Here is a 14,098-nt window from a genome sequence, read left to right as displayed (position 1 = left end):
CCATGTCCCATATATGAGGCTATTCCAGAAAGCTAATTCACTAGGCATTCAAGATGATTTAGGCAATGGAATTCAACACTGGCTTAGCAGGAAAAGCCAGAGAAGTAGATGGTTACCTTTATGACTGGAGTCCCCTGTCTAGTGGAGTGTCACAGAGATTGGTGCTGCGTCTGTTGTTATCATCTACTGTATATTAGTGATTTAAGTGATAATGTGGTAAACTGGATTAGCAAATTTGCAGATGATCACAAGACAGGAGGCATAGTGGAAGGGGCTATCAAAGTTTGCAAAGTGATATGGACCAGCTGGAAAGTCAACTGAAAAATGGCAGATAGATTTTAAAAGCAGAAAAGTGCGAGGTGTTGCACTTTGAGAGGACTAACCAGGGTAGAATTTACACAGTGAATGTTAGGGCACTGAAGTGTGCGATACAACAACGGGATCTGAGAATACAGAGGCATAATTTCCTGAAAGATGAATCACTGATAGATATGGTCATAAAGAAGGGTTTGGCACATTAGCCTTCATAAATCAGACCACTGAATACAGAAATTGGGATGTTATGTTATGTTGAAGTTATAGAAAACATTTTTGATGCTGAATTTAAAGCATTCTGTGGTGCCCTGGTCAATTACAGAACTTAAAAAGGTTTTAGGCACATGTATATAGCTAGGGTGCGTAAGAATTTTGCACAGTACTATATTTATTGACGTGGAATGGAGAGCGAGTTTTTAAATCTGGCAGGAGCAAAGGAGATTGGGAATGGCGAGGGTGGAGCACCGTGGGAGGTGTGTGGGACAGGTGGCAGAGAAAGAGTGTCAGGGGCGGGAGATGGTGTGAGTGGAGACACACCCAGCCCTGAGACACCAGGCAAGGTCATTTGATTCCAAACAATTGGTTTACTGGTCATTACAGAATGTCCCTCTGGTGCTCTCTGCTCCCTTCCCTCTCCCTTCCCCTTTTCCCAACCGTTACCTCTACCTCCTTCCCATTTTCAGTCCAAAACAGAGACCCATATCAGAATAGGTTTATCATCACTCACACATCATGAAATTTGTTTCTATTTTGTGGCAGCAGTACAGTGCAATACATAAAATTACTACAGTACTGTGCAAGAGTTTTAAGCACCCTGTTATTATTATGCATCCAAGACTTTTGCACAGTACTGTACCTATGAGAAAACTATCAATAAACTTGAAAGAATGGAAAGAAAATTTACAAGGATATTGCTGCAACTTGACCTTAGTTATAGGGCAAAGTTGAACAGATTAGGACTTTATTCCCTGTAGTGCAAAAGAATAATGGGAGATCTTATAAAGGTTATCTGAATGATGGGGGCTATAGATAGGATGAATACATGCAGGCTTTCAATTTCTATTAGGCCACCCCTCATTCTTCTGAATTCTAGTGAATACAGGCCCTGGGCCATCAAATGCTCTTCAAATGACTTGGTATTCAATCCTGGAATAATTTCTGTAAACCTCCTTTAAACCCTCTCCAATTTCAGCACATTCTTTCTAAGATAAAGGCGCAAACCTATTCACAATACTCCAAGTGAGGCCTCATGAGTGCTTTATAAAGTTTCAACATTACATCCTTGCTTTTATATTCTAGTCCTCTTGAAATGCTAACGTTGCACTTGCCTTCTTCAATGTGCAAATTAACCTTAGGGAATCCTGTACAAGGCACCCAAGTCCCTTTGCATCACAGTTTTGTGTATTTTCTCTCCATTTAGAAAACCGTCAACTCTTTCATTTTTTCTACCAAAATGCATTACCATACACTTCCCAACAGTATTCCACCTCCCATTTCTTTGCCCATTCTCCTAATCTGTCTAGGTCCTTCTGTAGCTTCTCTATTTCCTCAAAACTACCTACCCATTTACCTATCTTCATATCATCTACAAATTTTGCATCAAAACCATCAATTCCATCATCCAAGTCATTGACATACAATGTAAAAAGAAGCTGCCTCAACACAGAGCCATGTGGAACACCACTAGTCACTGGCAATCAACCAGAAAAGGATCCCTTGATTCCCACTCTTCACCTCCTGCTAATCAGCCACTGCTTTATCCATACTAGAATCTTTACTGTAATACCATAAGCTTGTAGCTTGTTAAGCAGCCTCATGAGTGGCATCTTGTCAAAGGCCGCCTGAAAATCCAAGTATACAACATCAATCGATTCTCTTTTGTCAATCCTGCTTGTTATTTCTCCAAAGAATTCCAACAGATCTGTCAGGCAAGATCTTCCCTTGCGGAAACTATGCTGACTATGGCTTATTTAATCATGTGCCTCCAACTGCTCTGAGCCTTCATCCTTAATAATCGACTCCAGCATCTTCCCAACCACTGAGGTCAGACTAACTGGCCTATAGGTTTCTTTCTTCTGCCTCTCTCCCTTCTTGAAGAGTGGAGTGACATTTGTAATTTTTCTGTCTTCCAGAACCATTCCAGAATCTAGTGATTCCTGAAAGATTATTACTAATGCCTCCATGATTACTTCAGCCACCTCTTTCAGAGCTCGGGGGCTACACCATCTGGTCCAGACGGGCTGTCCACCTTCAGACCTTCCATTTTCCCCAACAACCTTCTCTCTAGTTATGGAAACTTCACACACTTCATGCCCACTAACACTTGGAACATCCACTACACTGCTGGTGTCTTCCACAGTGAAGACTGATGTAAATAATATATTTCATTCCTTTAGAATTGGGTTTAGATGATAGATTGCGGCAGCATAGTAGTGTAGTGGTTAGCACAACACTTTACAGTACTAGCGACCTGAGTTCAATTCCTGCCACAACCTGTACAGAGTTTGTAATTTCTCCCCATGACTGTGTGTATTTTCCTCCAGATCCTCTGGTTTCCTCCCACAGTCCAAAGATATCCATCTTGGTAAGTTAATTGGTCATTGTAAATTGTCGTGTGATTACGTAAGGGCTAAATCAGGGGTTGCTGGGCGGTGAGGCAGGAAAGGCTAGAAGGGCCTATTCCGCGCTGTATTTCAATAAATAAAAATAAATCAATAAAATTTCATTCATATGATTTTAGAAGGATATGCATCCAAAATAGCTAAGTGAAAGACATGGATATTTTGATGGATGGTTGGAGCAGGGGAGTGACCAGAAAATAGAAGTAAAATAGAACATTAAAGCAACAGAACATTACAGAGAACATTATGGATTAAATAACCCTGAGCAAAGTACCAGTGAAACCTCCCTCCTAATAAATTCAGACCAAACTCATCAAGTGACAAACTGCAGAGCATAATAAATCTTGTTTAGGTCAATTCTGAGTCATCACGTAGTGTTAGGGTAGCAGTGTATTTTATGATCAAAAATAGATGCTTTATAGAAGAGGCACAAGAGTTACAGGTTTCCCCTTGCTGCTCTGATAGTTATTCTGCTTGTCAGCATGACAAATGTATTGATCATATAATCAGACACATGTTCAATAGACCTTGGAACCTAGCTTGTCTCCAGAGTGCAAATATTTTTTTAGGAAATGAGGGACTGTATCACTGCCAGCCACAGCTCTTTCCTAAGCTATTCCTCCTGATTCTCACAAGGATCCAAAAGAAAATTTGAGTGATTTTAACCTTCCATATTTTCTGAGGTCTCACCCAGTGCATGGGAAGCAAAAACTTGATGTGGGTAAATTCAAAGCTAAAAATACAACAGCATGTATTCAAGGGCATAATTTTAAATACCATATTAATAATTTTGTAAATTAGCTAATTTAATACTAAATGTTGATCTTGGATTCTTATTCCTGCACCAGGTTCAACTTCTGTTTTTCTCCAGTAGAATAGTCCATCTATACAACTGATAGCTACTGGCTAATGCAGATTAATGCAACATAGTCTCTACAGAGTCAGATATTTCCAATGACAATTAATCCATTTTGTGGTTTAATTTCCACTGGCAGAGTGCGGATTGCAAAATTTCTCGGTGTACTGCCTCACTGCCGCTGTTCTTTCAAACAGATTCATCACTATGTCAGCCATTGGACTCGAGGGAATTTTGTGTGGAGCCTGCTGATCAGTATACCAGAAGAGGAAAGTCAAAGCTCCAAGTCCCCTGTACTGTATACATCCATTACTGTTCCTTGAAGTTTCAGGTATGATGACTCAAAGCACATCAAGCTCTTAACCTCAAAAAGCTTTCCTTTCAAGCCCCAATCTTGAGAATGAATCACTAAGATTTTGACTGAAAGATGTGTAGTACTGAAGAGGTGCCATATTGTTTGGAGTGTCTTCTATCAGATAGGAGGCAAACCTAATGCCATTTAGAAGACATTTAGGTAAGTACTGTACATGAACTGAAAAGGTTCAGGGGGATATGGATCAAATGCAGACGACCAGATTGGAATAGCTGGGCAGCTTGGGTGCTAGAACATATACTGTTGCTTGTGAGAGCTAGTTGCATGGGAATTGACTGCTGTATTTTCTACATGCAACATTGAATGCGAACTGCTTTGGAACACCATGGAATCGTGGGAATGTGCTACAAGAGTGTAAGCTTGCAATCACAGAACGGTGAGCAGCATCATTAGATGGCAAAATACTATCAGGATTTCTGCAAGAGCAGGTGCCGCAAGTAGATATCACCCAGATCAAGATTTTCAGATTCAAATCCGAAGTAAAGGATAGTGGATTTGTAATACTGCTTCATAGTGGATTGTGATAGTGAATTAGGAGGGTTGGTATTAGCGGGAGGTATGTCAAAAATAATTTTCTTCTTCATTCCAGCTGATTAAGGCAAGAGGACAAAATTCTCTGTGGGTAGTTTTTTCCTCCTCAGTAACAACCTAAAATTGCTCAATAGTTTTGGCACTTTGACATGATGCCAGATTTGGGAGGTGGTGGGTGGTGGGGAGTGCTGATGGCAGACACATCGAAGTACGGTAGTATAGGGGCAGATAAGGCAGAGGTGGGATGAGACATGTCATGCCTAGGCTGAGAGCTTCCAGTTATATGTTTTGGCTCTTGGATGTGCAGTAGTGCTATTTTTCTGGTTACTAGTTATTTTCAAATTATCTTTCCAGCGGAATAGTATCTTTGGCAAATGCCCAGCGTTCAAGCATTTCTGCAAGCAATGGCTTAGACTCTTTGCAGTGGAGTCATTTATTATCTCATGGAGAGATCTAGTTTAATTGTTAAATTATCTAGCAGTGATCTGTTTTGATTCAAATCTGAGTAGTCATGGAATTTGCAGTAAGCAGAATTAACGTTTGTGCTTTTGTAGCTTTGCTGGTTGCGAATATGGTTATGTGAACTGAAGACTGACACAAAGACCAGTCATTGATGAAGGAAGGGTTTATCAGGCATGTCAGATGAATTAATCGGTGGAACTTGTATTGTTATATGAATTTTTAAATCAAAATAAATTACTAAATAATTGTTTGTTTCTAAAACAGTATTAAACAAAGTTCTAACTTGAAGTATTAGGGATGCAAATCTTAAATGTCCCAGATTGCTTTTTGCAAGCAAGTATGGTTAAATGTTGCCAGCTTAAGACATTTGTAATGCCATTGGATTATAGAAAAGAATAAATACACTATATTAATCAATTGACTTTTGAAAAATTACTTTGGATTTAGAATGTAATTGTAGTTACCTTGGAAACAAGGTCAGCCATATTTCTCAATCAATGAGCTATAAAGAAAAGCCTTTCAGAATATTGATATATATAAGGATCACATCTGTTGGTTGTCCTAGAAACAGACAATACATCAGCCAGAAGGAAGTGACGTGGCATTGATTTGCGGTAGAATTCTTATCATATCACAAGCCCAGTAGACATAGGCCGATTGATTTATTAACTTCAGCCTTGAGGGTGAAGTGAAATACTAGAAATCAGAAATGACTGCTGGAACCGTTGGCACCATTCAGCATGTCCATAGGTATCGGAAAGAGAAAGATGTGCTAGTGCTTTGGGTGGGACTATTAATAATGAGGAGTAGCCTTCTCTTGGTTGCATTATCACAAAGTGAACTATGGGTTATTAGTAATTACAAGCTATTATTTAATATAATTTTAATCTTTTTATAGTCTTAATTTTTTCTGAGTACTAATTTGTCCTTGTTTTTGTGATTCCCTGAAAAACCTTTCTTTTGATCACAACAGCTCTCTGGATGACCAACCCATATTTTCCTCTCAGATATTGGTACATTTCTTGCATTCCTTTTCACTTCTGAGATTAAGCTCTGTCTTTCCTTAATCTCCCCTTGCAGGTTCAGGTTAAGATCGCTGCCTGACTCCCTGGTCCGAGGAACCCATGTGCAGTTTTACAGGGCCATGTTGGGCCTGTTTTTGGCTGCCATTATATATTTAAAAAAGCTAATTCCTGATAGGAAGGTGCCCTCAAGCAGAAAGGCCAACTGAAGTTCAAATGGAGATGGGAATTCCTCTGGAATTTCAAGGCCACATAGAGAAGCTCTTAAAGGCATCATTACAGCTCGGGGAGTTGGAGTTTGGAGTTCAAGCCCAGCGTCCTCTGCAAGGAGTCTCTGTATGTCCTCCCTGAGGAATGCGAGGGCTTTTCCTGGGCCCTCTGGTTTCCTCCCACAGTCCAATGACTAGTTAATTGGTCATTGTAAATTCCTTGATTAGGTTCCTGAATGTTGCAGCTCAAAGGGCCAGAAGGAGGTATTCCACACCGTATCACTAAACAAATAAACAAAACACAATGTAATAAATTGGCTGATCTCAGGTTATTGGGGAGTGAACTCGTGTTATTAATAAAGTGGCAAAATATTAAGGTGATTGCAATCCTATTTTCTACACTAAAGCAGGGGTTATATTTTAAAAAGTATTTCATTAAAAGTATTTAATTTTCTGAGATTATGAATAGCCCATATAAAACCTTTGTAGTGTTTTAAACTGATACTGCCCTGAGGAGGCCATTCAGCTCTTCATGTCTGTGACATCTCTTTGAAGTTATAAACAATTAATTTAATTCCCCTGCAGTCTTTTTACTTCCTGAAGTATTTATCTAATTTTCTTTTGAAATTTAATGCCTTTTCAGGCAATAGACTCTAGATCATAACAATTTGATAAAGGAAATCTTTTCATCTCTCCTTTAGTCCTTGTGACAATTATCTTAAATTATCCTTGGTTGGAGGGTGGGGAATAATGTCCATTATTTTAAATGGAACAGTCGCCCTCCAGTCCCTTTTTAATCTTTTCCCTCATTTTAAACCTATAGCCTTTAGTTGTAGACTGTCCTACTCTGGGGATGTGACTGGATAATGTCTACAACTAAAGGCTATAGGTTTGAAATGAGGGAAAAGATTAAAAAGGGACTGGAGGGGCGACTGTTCCATATAAAATATGATGCATATATGGAACAAGCTGCCAGAGGAAGTTATAGAGGCAGATACAATAATGGCACTTGTAGGACATTGGGGCGGGTGCATGGATATGACAGGCTTGGACTCCAAACCTTCCTCAGGAAGTGGAGGCATCTGCATTTGGCCCATATTCCTCTAATGTTTAGAGGATTTGGGCCAAATGCAGACACCTCCACTTCCTGAGGAGATTGAGGCAAGTGAGTCTCCCCTCCCCTCATCAACTGAATTTTTACAGGGCCGTCGTTGAGAGCATGTTGACAAGCTGCATCCCCATTTGGTATGGGAGCAGCAGAGCATTGGACTGGAAATCCCTACTAAAGACTGTGAGAACGGCTTAAAGGATCATAGGGGTCTCCCTACCATTTACTGGGGACATTTATCAGGAGCACTGCATACGCAGGGGTTTTGGCGTTATCAAGGATCCCACGCTTCTATCCAACATCCCCTTTGACATTCTATCATCAGGAGACTCCGATGCATGAAAATAAAAATGGTCAGGATGGGAAACAGCTTCTTCCCTCAGGCCATTAGGCTTCTGAACTCCCTGCCACATCACATTCAGTGTGGTACTCGATAATTCGTACTGTACTCTACAATATTTATTTATGCTCCTTACTTTGTTTATCTATGTGTCATTAATTTGTGGATCTAATTCGTACTTCCCAAAGTTATTGTGTGTTACGTGTACTGCTGTTGGAAATAATCTGGGAAACGTGTCGTTCAGGTGGCTGAGATTTTCTCTGATCTTCACAACTTACTTGCAAACGTTTCATCACGATATGAGGAGACATCACGTCTCCTTGCACGGGACAATATGTTTGCAAGTAAATTGCCAAGATTGGAGGACAACTTAACCCAATTGTGTACTGCTGTGCTTTACACCCTGGTCTGGAGAAACATTGTCTTGTTTGGTGGTATACGTATGTATAGTTAAATAACAATAAACTTGACTTGAACTTGAAATGGGACTAGCTCAGTTAGGTAACCTCATTGGCATGGGCGTGGGGCCAAAAGCCTATTGTGTGTGGTGTAGATGTCTGATTCTATTTTCCCCCAAGTGTGATAGTGTAAAATTGCAGCTCGCAACTACCCATTCATCACGTAAGAGAAAACAAGGGAAAAATAACTGTTTAGAGTAGGAAGGCCTGCATTGAAAATAATTTTGTGAGTCAATATTTAATTTGGAATTATGACATAGCTAGAATAGATGTTAAACAATATGTCTTAAACAGACAGCACAACTCAAACAGACTTACTGCTAACAGCTGAACAGAAATTTTGCATTGCAGCTGTCTAGAGATGCAGTTATAATTTCAATCATATTGTCAGCAATATGATTTTTATTTTATAATCTATGATGAATTTGCTATAACCCGATATATTTGAAAGCGATGTGGTTGGTTGCTCCTGTAATGTAAAGAGAGTCTACAAAATCATACTGTTATTCATTTTTTATGCAGCTCTCTAATTTGGTCATGATGATAGCATAACCAGGTAGAGAAATATATAATGTAATTTGATTCTAATTGCTTTTACTATTAAAGTGCAAATTCCAGAACTATAGCCAGCCACCTAACTGAATTAATTAAATATAGATACAAATATAGCTATGAGTAGTTTCTCATAGAATTATCCCAGATAGAAGGAGGCTGTTTGGTCCATATCAATGATCAAACACCTTTGTACGTTAATCCTGCACTAGCTCCAATTTATTTTCCCCACAGTCCCACCAAGTGTATCCAGATTCTGCCACTCATCTACACATTAGAGGCAATTTGTAGTGGTTGATTAACTTACCCAACTCTCATGTCTTCAGCTGCTGGATGAAATGCACACGGCGAGAAGTTGGACGCGCAGACAACACTTAGGCAGCATATGAGATCAGGTCTGAATTGAGGTCCCTGGAACTGTGAGACAGCAGCTCTCCCACCTGTGCTGCCCAAATTGTAATTAGTACACATTGATCGTGTCTCTCCGTAATAATGTGTGATTGCATCCTGTGTTTCTGAATATACCAAAAGACCATAAGACATAGGAGCAGAATTATGCCACTTAGCCCATCAAATCTGCTCTGCCATTCCATCGTGGCTGATTTATTATCCCTCTCAACTCCATTCTTCTGCCTTCCCCACAAAGCCTTTGATGCTCTGACTAACCAAGGACCTATCAACCTCTGCTTTAAATATACTCAATGACTTGGTCTCCACAGGCCTCTGTAGCAATGAATTTCACAGATTCACCACCTTTTGTCTAAAGAAATTCATCTTTATCTCTGTTCTAAATGGAAGTCCGTCTATTCTGGGACTGTGCTCTCTGGTCCTAAAATCATCCGCTACAGGAAAAATTCTCTCTACATCTACTCTATCTTGACCCTTCAACAGGCTTCACTGAGATCCCCCTCATTTTCCTAAATTCCAGTGTGTACAGGCCCAGAGCCATCAAATGCTCCTCATACATTAACCCTTTCGTTCCTGAAATCATTCTCATGAACCTTCTCTGGACCCTCTCCAATGCCAGCACATCTTTTCTCAGGTAAAAGGTCGAAAGCTGTTCACAATCCTCCAAGTGTAGTCTGATCAATGCCTCGTAAAGCCTCAGCATCACATCCTTGCTCTTACATTTTAGTCCTCTTGAAATGAATGCTAACATTGCATTTGCCTTCCTTACCGCCAGCTCAACCTGCAAGTTAACCTTTAGGGAATCGTGCACAAGGACGCCCAAGTTCCTTTGCACCTAAGATTTTGAAATTTTCTCTCCATCTAGAAAATAGTCATTTTTTTACTTCCACCTAAGTGCATGACCACACACTTCTTGACACTGTATTCCATCTGCCACTTCTTTGCCCATTCTCCAAATCTGACCAAGTGCTTTTGCAGACTCTTTGTTTCCTCAGCACTACCTGCCCCTCCACCTACCTTTGTATCGTTCACAAACTTGGCCACAAAGCCATCAATTCCACCATCCAAATTGTTGACATACAATGTGAAATGAAGTGGTCCCAATACTGACCCCTCTGGAACGCCACTAGTCACTGGCAGTCAACCAGAATAGGCCCCTCTATTCTATCTCTTTGCATCCTGTCAATCAGCTGATCTTCTATCCATGATAGTATCTTTCATGTAATACCATGGGCTCTTACCTTGTTAAGTAATCTCATGAGTGGCACCTTGCCAAAGCCTTCTGAAAAGCCAAGTAAATAACACCCGCTGACTCTCCATTGTCTATCCTGTCTGTTATTTCCTCAAAGAATTCCAACAGATCTGTCATGTAAAATTTCCCCTTAGGGAAACCATGCTGACTTTGGCCTATTTTATATCACACCCAACATGATAGCAAGAAAAATCAAGAAATAACCGAGAGGATCTTGATACATCAAAGGGTGCGAGACCTGATCACATCTCTGGTATGAGATGTGTGATCTGGGACTGATTGTACCGTAGCCAAACTGTTGCAAAGCAGTTACAACACCGGCATCTCCCAAACAATGCAGAAAAACGTCCAGTTCACAAAAAGGGCAGGACAAAATGAGTGAGGCTGATTACCACCCAATCAGCCTACACTCGATCATCAGCGAACTAATGAGGTGTCATGGACAGTACACTGATGCACCTACTCACTAATACCCCATCCACCAATGCCTCTTTAGGTTTTTCTCAGCCCTCTCTGTTCCAGACCTCATCACAGCCTTGATCCGAACTTGGACTAGAGAGTTGAATTCCAGAGGTGAAATGAGAATGATTGCCCTTGACATTCAGGCAGTACTTGACGTGTGTGGCTTCAAGGAATCCTGGTGAACTGAAATCAATGGACCACAAAGGGAAAATACCCCATGGATGGCACAGCACAAAGGAGAATGGTTGTGGTTGTCAGAAGTCCAGCGTGCCTGCCCCGAGACTTCATCACAGTTCCTCAGGACATTATCCTGGGCCCAAACATACTCAATTGCTTCAGTAATTGCTGATAGGCAGAGAGATTTAGGAATGGGCAATGTTAGGGCGTAGTTAGAAATTATGCTATATAGGAAATAATAATTTTAACAGCAGCTAGTCTTCAGACCTAAACGTGGATTGCAGATTGAATTTAAAATGCAGTTCTGAACAATGGCCATCCATTTGACCACAGAAGCATGCATATGCATGAATGAAGCCCAGAGTCGTTGGGAATTAACATCCATTTTGGGTGTCCGGAGTGTGGGTGCAAAGAAGGAGGTTATTGAAAACTATATGTAATTCAAAGAAGCATTGTAAATACATTGTAACTATAGAAATCGACCTGCTGTTACCTTTGATCTTTAGCATATAAAATGCCATGTAATATTGGTTCGAGCCGGCCTTTTTTTCCAAGAGTGTCTCAATATGATGCCTTTTGCTTATTCTTGCTGAATAAACCACTTCTGTATCAACGAGCTTCGATGTCCCTCCAGTGACTTTGCTCACATCACAACAGCCAATAAACGTTGGGTAGATCCAACAAAGTGAATGAATAGAAAATATATATTATTGTTTATTATCTGGAATCAGTCTAAATTATATATTTTCTAACACTATTAACTGTCTATAACAGAGGGCTATAGATATAATCGTTTAATAATATACCGGGCTTACCATGAGTTAGTACGCCATCAAACATGAGCTTGTTATGGTCCAACCTCTGCCAAGGTAATCATTGCCCTCGCTGAACTCCGATGCCACAACAGTCTCATGCATTACCTGCTTGTATGCTGAAAGACAGAGACATTAGTTTCCCAACAATGAACAGGATTAACATATAGCAAGGGTTCAATTCCTGGCATCCAGTCACCGAGCCTAATTTTTGGCTCCTGTGGTCTGTATGAATGATGATGTACCTATATCTGCTGAGAAGTGTACAGCTTTACAGCACTGGCAATTGGGGTTCAATACCTACCGCTCTCTTTAAGGTGTTTGTGTATTCTTCTCGTGACTGCGTCGGTTTCGTTCATCTGTTCTGTTTGTTCCCATGTTCCAAAAAAGTGTGGGTTACTAGAAGTATGGGCAAGTTGTGGGCATGCTATATTGGTGCCAAAAGTGTGGCAATACTCGCGGGTTTCCCTCAATGTGTTGGTCATTGATACAAATGGTACATTTCACTGTGTGTTTTGATATTTGAGATTCAGGATTGAAGATTGTTTAATGTCATTTCCGGTACACAAGTGTAAAGGGGAATGAAATAATTGTTACTCCAAATTTGATGCAGTACAGAAATAAACACAATAAGATAAAGAACAATAATAAAAAAACACACTAAACATAAATACATAAGATAGCTTATATACATAGATTGACTTGAGTGATGCTAGGCACAGGAGTGTCTGCACATAAGGTGAGTCTGACAGGAGATGACAAAGCAGTGGTGGGGTGGGTTAGTGGGTGGAGGCATTCCTCAACCTTATTGGTCCTACACACACTAACATGTGACAAATAAAGATAATCTTTAAACTTTTAATCTTTACTCACTAAGTGCATTAAATACACTGTACTCAATTTGAGCCAATGAATAGTTATCTTGAATTTAGAAAATATTTTCTCATTACAAGTGAAATGGCTATCTTAGGAAATGCATATTCCAAGGCTATTTTGTTAGGATTTCTCCTGCAATCTTCCGATAATGCTGGAAAACAATTGCCTGCTAACAGCAGATATGTGAAAGACGTGTATCCTCCTCTCTTCCCTCGAAAGCTGCAGGAAGGCTCATCCCATTCAGCAGCTGCCCATAGCTTTCACACTGTCACTTTTCACCCTGGCCAAGCTGTTCATTCTAGCAGAAATATCCAGCCTGTCTGCACACGCACACCACTTCATTTGTGATCTATGACTATTGTTCAGGTGCATGACTGATTTTTCTCCTCACTTGACTGGGAAATTGAAGGCAACTGTCACGGCCTGCTCACTATCATAAAAGAGATCAGTGGACTAACACAGGCCAGGTATTGAAACTGTAACCTCCCTCGCCTGTTGGGTTCAGTAACACAATGGCAAGGCAGTTACCTAATTGTGCAGGCCTGCTGTTATATTACTTATCCTCCAGAGCAACATAATGACCACTTCAGCTTAATTATTGGTGTTTGCTTTGCACTGTGAAGGAAGAAATTATCCTGATAGTGATGTGGCGATCAGAGCATCATCGCATTATACAACAAAGTCACTCAGTTGTTAAGTAGCTGTCAAGCACAATAGCAGATCTCTTGACAAATCTGGTTTAAATTCTTGGTGGGTGACATGAGAACTGAAGTGTGTACAATAATAGACAATAGACAATAGACAGTAGGTGCAGGAGTAGGCTATTCGGCCCTTCGAGCCAGCACCGCCATTCACTGTGATCCTGGCTGATCATACACAATCAGTACCCCGTTCCTGCCCTCTCCCCATATCCCTTGACCCCGCTATCTATAAGAGCTCTATCTAACTCTCTCTTGAATGCATCCAGAGACTTGGCCTCCACTGCCTTCTGGGGCAGAGCATTCCACATATCCACCACTCTCTGGGTGAAAAAGTTTTTCCGCATCTCTGTTCTAAATGGCCTACCCCTTATTCTTAAACTGTGGCCTCTAGTTCTGGACTCACCCATCAGCGGGAACATGCTTCCTGCCTCCAGCATGTCCAATCCCTTAATAATCTTATATGTTTCAATCAGATCCCCTCTCATCCTTCTAAATTCCAGTGTATACAAGCCCAGTTGCTCCAATCTTTCAACTTATGACAGTCCTGTGGCGACCCAATCACT

Source organism: Hemitrygon akajei, chromosome 20, assembly GCF_048418815.1.
Source record: "Hemitrygon akajei chromosome 20, sHemAka1.3, whole genome shotgun sequence".
NCBI classification, from domain to species: Eukaryota; Metazoa; Chordata; class Chondrichthyes; order Myliobatiformes; family Dasyatidae; genus Hemitrygon; species Hemitrygon akajei.
This window is presented reverse-complemented; position numbering follows the sequence as displayed.